The sequence below is a fragment of the Acinonyx jubatus genome, chromosome B1 (assembly GCF_027475565.1).
Source record: "Acinonyx jubatus isolate Ajub_Pintada_27869175 chromosome B1, VMU_Ajub_asm_v1.0, whole genome shotgun sequence".
Classification (NCBI taxonomy): domain Eukaryota; kingdom Metazoa; phylum Chordata; class Mammalia; order Carnivora; family Felidae; genus Acinonyx; species Acinonyx jubatus.
In genome coordinates, this window is record NC_069382.1 from 156,450,374 (window position 1) to 156,458,465 (window position 8,092).

Genomic DNA, 8,092 nt, shown 5'->3' on the forward strand with positions numbered 1-8,092 from the left:
TTTTTTAAAAAAGGAAAGCAAAGATCAAATCCAAAAATCAACAAATTAGAGATTTAAAAAATTGTAGAACTGAAAAATAAATCCAAGAACCAACTCTCTGAAATGCAGTAAACTACTAACTTACCCAAGAAATAAAAAAGAAGAGGGGCACCTGGGTGGTTTGGCCAGTTAAGCATCCAACTCTTGATTTTGGTTCAGGTCTTGATCTCATAGTGAGATTGAGTCCCATGTCAGGCTCTGCACTGACAGTGGGGAGCCTGCTTGGGATTCTTTCTCTTTCTCTCTCTCTGCCCCTTCTCTACTTGCACACACATTCACTCACTCTCTCTCTCAAAATAAATAAGCATTAATAAAAATAATAAAAAAGAAGAAAACATGAATATACAAAATAAAAATGAAGATGGGAAAATAAGCACAGATACAGAAAATTTTTATTTTATTTTTTGTTTATTTTTGAGAGAGAGAGAGAGCAGGGGAGGGGCAGACTGTGGATCTGAAGCGGGCTCTGCAATGACAGCAGGGAGTCTGATGCCACGCTTCAACTTACAAACCATGAGATCATGACCTGAGCTGAAGTCAGACACTTAGCTGACTGAGCCACCCAGGTGGCCCTAGAAAAAGATTGTAAAGTACTTGGTTGAGAGGTAGGTCTACTCTCTGTTGGTACTGTGTCTCTTCAGCTTGAGCAATAGCTCCAATAAAGCTTTGCCTGCCTTTACTGGGCAAAGGAAAGAAGAAAGAAAGAAAAAAGTACTTGACTGGAAAGAAAGAAAGAAAGAAAGAAAGAAAGAAAGAAAGAAAGAAAGAAAGAAAGAAAGAAAAGAAAGAAAAGGAAGAAAAGGAAGGAGGAAAGAGAGAGAGAGAAGGAGGGAGGAAGGAAGAAAGAAGAAAGGAAAGTACTTGATTCAACTTTATAAATTATTAAAATTACTAAAAGAAAATGTTTATTTCATACATGAGTCCCTTCCTTTTCCCTATGGGGAAGTCAAATGATATAAATATAGGCTTTGTGGCTTTATCCTATTCTCTGTAATTGAGGGTGAAATTGGGTGAAAATCTTACAAAGCAGTATTTTTCAATCTGCATGTCACAACCTATCAATGGTTATGAAATCTGTGTAGTGAATCTTGACCAGAATTTTAAAATAACATAGAATATAAAAATCAGAGTGGAATACATGTTATTAATAAAATATAATAAGGATAAGTGTTGTTTTCATAAAACTTGTACTTCAGATACGTGTGTGTGAATGTGTACACATTAGTTGTGGTATAAAAGTGTATTTTTTACTCTTTGTCCAAGTCAAAAGCATTTGAGATTCACTAGTGCAGGTCTCGGGGTATGTGGAAAGTAATTACATACACAAAGATAACTCCCTAGAGTATCTTTAATTGGGAGCCCCAACACAGAAACAGGATGGTACAACTTTTATCCATTAAAATGTATGCCACAATCTTATAGGTTTCAAACTGACTCATTTTTTCCAGGGGTTAACTTTGCTTTCTCTACCTGCTGTATAGTATCATTGGCGATTTCCATCTGTTCCAATGATCTTGTATTTCATGGCAACTGTTAGACTTCTTCAGTTTTATCCATTTTAAAATTATGGGTGCATGTTTTTTATATCGAGAATTTGTTCATTTCTTGCTACATGGTGGATTCCTGAATTTTATGTTATTTTTCCTTTAGTTTTAAGTTATATATATGTTTTCCATATGGAATCTATCTGCCAAACATATGGAAAAACAAAATAAAAACACTGAAGATCAAGCCATTTCACCAGCCCTTTGGGTTGCCCTTACCTCCTAACTTAACTCCTTCTTCCTGCTCTTCTCTGCTTTCCTCCTAAATATTGCATTGAGAAGGCATATTGGCATTCCTCTCTCTCAGCCTTCACTCTGGGGGAAGGGCTGCCATGGTATAAATAGACCAATGGAAAAGCCTATGTATCAGGGAACTGAACACTGGCTAACAGCCAACAAAGACCTGAGCTCTGACAACGGCCACACAAGTGAGCTTGGAAGTGGATCCTCCCCTAGTTGAGCCTTGAGACGACTGAGGATCTGTCCTGGCTGACAACATAATTGCTTCCTTGTGAGAGAACCTGAGCTGAAATGAAGGACCCAGCAAAGATGTATCTGGATTCTTGACCCACAGAAACTGTGAGATAATGTTTGCTGTCTTAAGTTGGTATGATTTGGGGTAATTTGTCACACAACAAAGGGACAAGTCACCCATTGTTTGAGCTTTGGTTGGAGATGTGGCTCAGCCTCTATCAGAGGTGTTGAAAGGAGCCAGGTATGGTTTGTCCTCAATTCCTGATGAATTTGGGCACATGTGAGCACATGACCCAGGCTCACCCTATCCAGGAAGGGCCTAGGATTTAGCGACCTAAATCCCTAAAGAAGTAAGGATGGCTGAGGAATGATTCTTTACAATGCCCTCCCCTCACCCCCAGCTACACCAAGTGTTCCACAGCAGAGGTACCAATGCCAACTTCCTAGCAAGACTGTTCCTTCAGAGGACTCTGGCCCTCAATTTCCCTTATCTTTAAAATGGAGATAACAACAGTTCCTTTAATGTAGGTTTGCTGTGAAGATTACATGAATCCAAATGAAGTGCTTAGGTCAGCATACTGGCATACAGTAAGTGCTATTTTATTTTATTTCAAAAAATTTTTTTAATGTTTAATTAGTTTTGAAGGAGAGAGAGACGGAGAGTGAGCGGGGGAGGGGCAGAGAGAGGGAGACACAGAATCCTAAGCAGGCTCCAGGCTCCGAGCTGTCAGCACAGAGCCAGATGTGAGACTCGCACTCACAAACCGTGAGATCATGACCTGAGCCGAGGTCAGACACTTAACTGACTGAGCCACCCAGGGGCCCCTAGTAAGTGCTATTTTAATGTTGACTTTTATTATTATTTTACACGTGAGGAAATTAAGGCCCAGAACAATAATTTGCCAGGATTGGAACTCATACTGAACAAGTGGAAGGGGATATAAGAAAATGGGAGCTCCTTACCCCTTTGCTTTTAGGAAACTTGCAGAAAGATGCTCTAAAATTGAGAGTTGCTGACACTGAAGACAGAGAATCAATGGGAGAGTTTTGAGTAACAATGTGGAGTCATGCTTTACCACTCCCAAGGCATTTGGTCTCCCCTGCATGGGAGAGAGTTCAGATTCCCAGTGTAGTTTGCTTCTTCAGGGTTGAGCTGCTAAGAAACCTTGAATTGAGTAGTGGGATCAGGGCAGCTCCACGTTTTCCCTGTGGGCTATCTCAAATAGTTAACACTTACCGTGTGACTGGCACTAGTCTACCACATGCTTTTTTTTTTTTTTTTTTTTTTTGGCATTAACTTATCCCAGAAACCTTATGGGGTAGTTATTATCTCCATTTTACAGATGAGGGAACTAAAGCACAGAGAAGTTAAGTAACTTACCCAAGGTCACACAGCTAGTGAATAGCAGAGCTTTGCATTTGGGCAGTTTAGCCCCAGATTATGCTCCTAACCACTGTGTTTCCTTGCCTCTCAGGTGAAGTGGTTCAGTCCTCCCAACCTCTAAGCAGTCTCGTGCAAGCGCTCAGCAACTACCTCATGTGCTGGTCACTATGGTCGGCTGAGTGCTGGTGCCCAAAGATACCCAAATCCTAATGTCCAGAACCTGTGAATGTTACCTCGTATGGCAAAAAAGATTTTACAGATGTGATTAAACAGAGATTATCCCAGATTATTCAGGCAGGCACTAACTGTAATCACAAGTGCCCTTATGACAGGGAGCCAGAGGGGATTTGAGTAGAAAAGATCAAGTAGGAGACCTGAGGGTGGAAGCAAGAGGTTGGAGTGATTCAAGGAAGGAGTCCGGAGTTAAGGATGAAGGCAGCCTTGAGAAATTAGAAAGGGCAAGAAAATGGATTCTGCCATACAGCACCAAAAAGAGCCACTCTGCCTACAGCTTGCCTTTAGCTCAGGAAAACTGATTTCAGACTTCTGACTTCAGGAAGTGTAAGAAGGGGCACCATAATGGCTCAGTCAGTTAAGCATCCGACTTTGGCTCAGGTCATGATCTCATGGTTGGTGAGTTCAAGTCTGGCATCGGGGCTCGCTTCAGATCTTCTGTCTGTCTGTCTGTCTCTCTCTCTCTCAGCCCCTCCCCCACTCGAGGTCCTCTCTTCCTCCCACTCTCTCTCTCTCAAAAATAAACATAAACAAAAAAAAAAGAAGCACCATATTGCAGAGATGCTGAACCAAAAAAAAAAAAGTGTAAGAAAACAAATTTGTGCTTTTTTAAGCCACTAAATTTGTGGTCATTTGTTACAGCAGCAATAGGAAACCAATACAGTCACCAACTTCAAGGGTGCCTCATTTCTGGGGTCACGGCATTAGGGCAGGGATTACAGGCAATTCTACCCCCTTCGTCCCTGCCCCCCATCAGTCATCTGTCACATCATATGCCAGCAGCTTCCATTCCTTCATTCACATATTTACTGAGTGCCTCTTAGGGTCTAGGCACTACTAGAAGTCCTGGGCTTATAATCAGCAGTAAACAAGACAAAAATGTTACCTCACAGCTTCCATTCCAATGGAAGAGAGAGACCAAACACACACAAATGAAGAAATAAATTCTCTGAAGACAATTTGTTTAGCTTAGGCCTCAGTCATCACTCACCTGGGAAACTTCACCTGCCTTTTCATGAAAGACATCCTTGTCCAGTTTCTTTGTGAGCCAGACCCTGTGTGAGGCTCCTTCACTCTTGGGCCCCCTCACCCTAACCAATGCATTTACCACACCAGAGTTCTTTCCTTTTTTAAAAATTTTTAAAAGTAATCTCCATGCCCAACATGGGGCTTGAACCCATCACCCCGAAACCAAGAGTTGCGTGCTCCACCACCTGAGCCGGCCAGGTGCCCCCAGTGTTATTTCTTCAATGGCCCATCATCTCTGAGGGATCAAGACCAAATTCCTTAGCATAGCTCAAAAGATCCTTCTGGCTTTGGTTCCTGCTCCCCACTCAGCCTCATCCCACCCTTCCCTTGCTCTGCCTGACCTTGCCCTCCAGTTCAGCTGACCCGCTGGTGTTTTTTTAACAAGGCCAGGACCCTTCTCTAGGCCTTTGTCGGCCTACTCACCTGCCTAGGATGCCCTTCCCCATTCCTCTTATGGAAAGCCTTACCAGGACCCCCAAGTCTGGGTTGGTTTTCCAAGGTTGGTCTCCTCCTTGGGGAATGGGACTGCCCACTTCATTTGTCTTGGAATTGTTAGTGTGCTGTACAAAACCTCCAGGCACACAAGAAGCCCTCATAAACATTTCCTGAATGAACGAGTGTAAGTGAAGAGGTTTTGCACATCTAACCCTAGGAGTGAAGAGAAAGAAGTCATTCATGAGAGCTAGGTGTGCCTTTCAGAGAATGTGAAATTTCAGACATGCTTCGTGGAAGGGCCAAGGCTTGGCAGGGCTTCTCCAGGCTGGCAAGCTGGAGCGGGTTTTGGGAGACCAAGCTGAGCTTAGAAGGTTGGGGAGGAGGCTGAGGGGAGGAAGCTTATTAGTCATGGCTGCAGGAAGGAAGTTTGAAGAAAACAGAAAGGTTTTTAAAATCACCTTGTTGAGGTGCGTGGGCCTTCATTATTTAGGTGTCAGAAAACTATTACAGGGGGCAAGTTGTTGGGCTTCGATGTACTGGAGCATTAGGAGGCCCTTCTCTAGAGACGTGTTACAAAGAGCCACTTCTTAACGCACGTCTCTGCCTGGTAAACCACTCATCCCTGAAGGAAAGAACTGGAATGCTTCTTCCTTTATTTGGGCCAGGCTGCTTTCAGATGGCTCAGACTGCCCCCCTGGGAAGGGAGAGGAAAAAGGTAGGAGGAAGAAGTCAGAGCTAGGAGGCAGTCAAGCCCCAGAGAAGACAAGTTGCTAGAGAAGCCCCAGAATCTTCAGTGGGCTGATTCTGCGATCGGAAGGCACTCTTAAAGCTGGACGGGGAGTGGTATTGTCTTTGTGTCTAAAGCTTGTTTATTCCCCTGGGGCTGGTTCTTTGATTGCTGTGCTTTAGAATATTTGCATATCAATTAGACACAATGGGACAATAGTCACACAAACCCCCAGGTGGGCTGGTCTCTGGACAGAGTTGAAGGAAGGTTGACCTTCAACTCTTCTGGGAATCTCTACAGCAATTTAAGGGACTGAAGAGCTTATTCAGAAGATGGGCTGGGTGGGGCCCAAACTTGTATTCTTTTTTAACTGTTTTCAGGCTGAGAGGAAATAGGAGAGGATGACATTTCTCTCTGGTACCAGCTCCCCAGCTCCCCCTCACTCCAGCCCTGCGTGCTGCCACTTTTCTCCACATCCCCCCACGCGCTGCCACTAAGAGGGCAGCACCCCACTCCAGTTGCCACCAGATGTAGAATTTTCCAAGGGGCTAGCATTTCTGGTTGTTCCTGATCTGTGAGTGAATCCTGATGCCAAATCTCTTCCCTGTGTCTGTGTCTTGATCCCTTCACCAGCCCCACATGGTGTCTTTTCACTCACCATTTCTTTAAAGACTGGTGTTGTCCTCTCATACTGAAGTGGTTGCTACTAGTGACATTGTGGAACTTTTGCAGAAAAATGGAACCCTTCAGTGATTGAGGAATAAAAAATGTTTAAATATAATTTCAAAAAAATTGAGGACCTTATATACATAGACATCATGCCTCTTGTAGAAAAGATTGCTCATCACTAATCCATGCTTGGTTTACTGCCTTCTCAAAGTTTCACAGGAGAGGCATACAGGTCCCTTAGTAGCCAAGACTGTGGGATCTGTGAACCTTGAGGCTGTGTCATTTATTCCGGAAGCTGACGCACAGCTGACATTCAGTAAACACATTCGTATATTTAGGAGCGAAGCCACCAGTAGTCTCTGGGCTGACTTCTCCCTCATGCCCCACCCTTTCTGCATAAATCATCAACTCAGGTCTCACTCCTGCAAAACCAAACCAAACAAGTATCTCCATAACCCCTCCCCCACCTCACCCCACTCCCTCACTTGCCCCTGCCGGCTTCCTTAGCTCCCTTTGTAGGAAAAAAGAGCTCCACTTCTATTCACTCACTATCCCCCAATATTATGAAATCTGCTTTGAGTATCCATTACTCACAGAAACTGTACCCACTACATTCGTCAGTAGCCTCTTCATTGAGAAACCAGTCCGGCCCTGTTTAGACTTTAGCGTGTGCTGTTGTCGATGGTTTTACCTGGACATGCTTCCATCATGGCTTCCCCAACGACATGCTATTCCAGTTCTCTAAGGACCTTTTCAGGCCACCTCTCCCCTCCTCCACTTCAGAGCCTTTTGTAATTTTTACTCATGACCTCATAAACACAGGAGTTGCCAAAGATTCTAATGCTGATCTCCACCCCCCCCCCCCACCCTTTCGCTCATCTAGACCATTGCTCCCAAATGTGCTCCACCTGGACCAGCAACATTGGCTTCATTGAGAGCTTGTGAGAAATGCAGAATCGCAGGTCCTACCTTGAGCTTCCTGCATCAGAATCCGCACTTTTACTGAGTGACTCATCTGCACCTTAAAGTTGAAGAAATTCTGGTCTATAGCAGTGTTGTCCAATAGAAATATAAAGTGGGCCCCATGTGTAATTAAAATGTCTAATAACTACACTTAAAAAGCTGAAGAGATACAAGTGAAATTAATTGTGATCATGTAGTTCATTTAACTCTATATATCCACAATGTTGTAACTTCAACATGTAACACGTATAAAAATTATGGAAATATTTTATGTTCCTTCTTTTGTAGTAAGTTTTTGAAATTCAGAGTATATTTTATACTTACAGCACACCTCAATTCACCCCACCACAATTTTTTAAAAATGTTTATTTTTTTTGAGAGAGTGAGGAACAGAGTGCAAGCAAGGGAGGGGCAGAGAGAGAGGGAGACAAGGAATCCGAAGCAGTCTCCAGGCTCTGAGCTGTCAGCAGAGTTGGAAGAAGGGCTCAAACTCACGAACCAACTGTGAGATGATGACCTGAGCCAAAGTAGGATGTTTAACCAACTGAGCCACCCAGATGCCTCCACTCTACCACATTTTAAATCTTCTATAGA

The 8,092-nt window shown here is 43.4% G+C and overlaps 1 protein-coding gene across 1 annotated transcript in view; it reads right to left on the reverse strand.

The window, feature by feature from the left end:
- REST (RE1 silencing transcription factor) overlaps window positions 1–7,320 on the reverse strand; it is an 82,096-nt gene extending 74,776 nt beyond the window's left edge. The window contains exon 1 of the mRNA XM_015068533.3: window positions 7,227–7,320. The gene's annotated coding sequence lies outside the window, so the exon portion shown is untranslated. The remainder of the gene's footprint in view (window positions 1–7,226) is intronic.
- Between the last annotated feature and the right edge of the window lie 772 nt (window positions 7,321–8,092).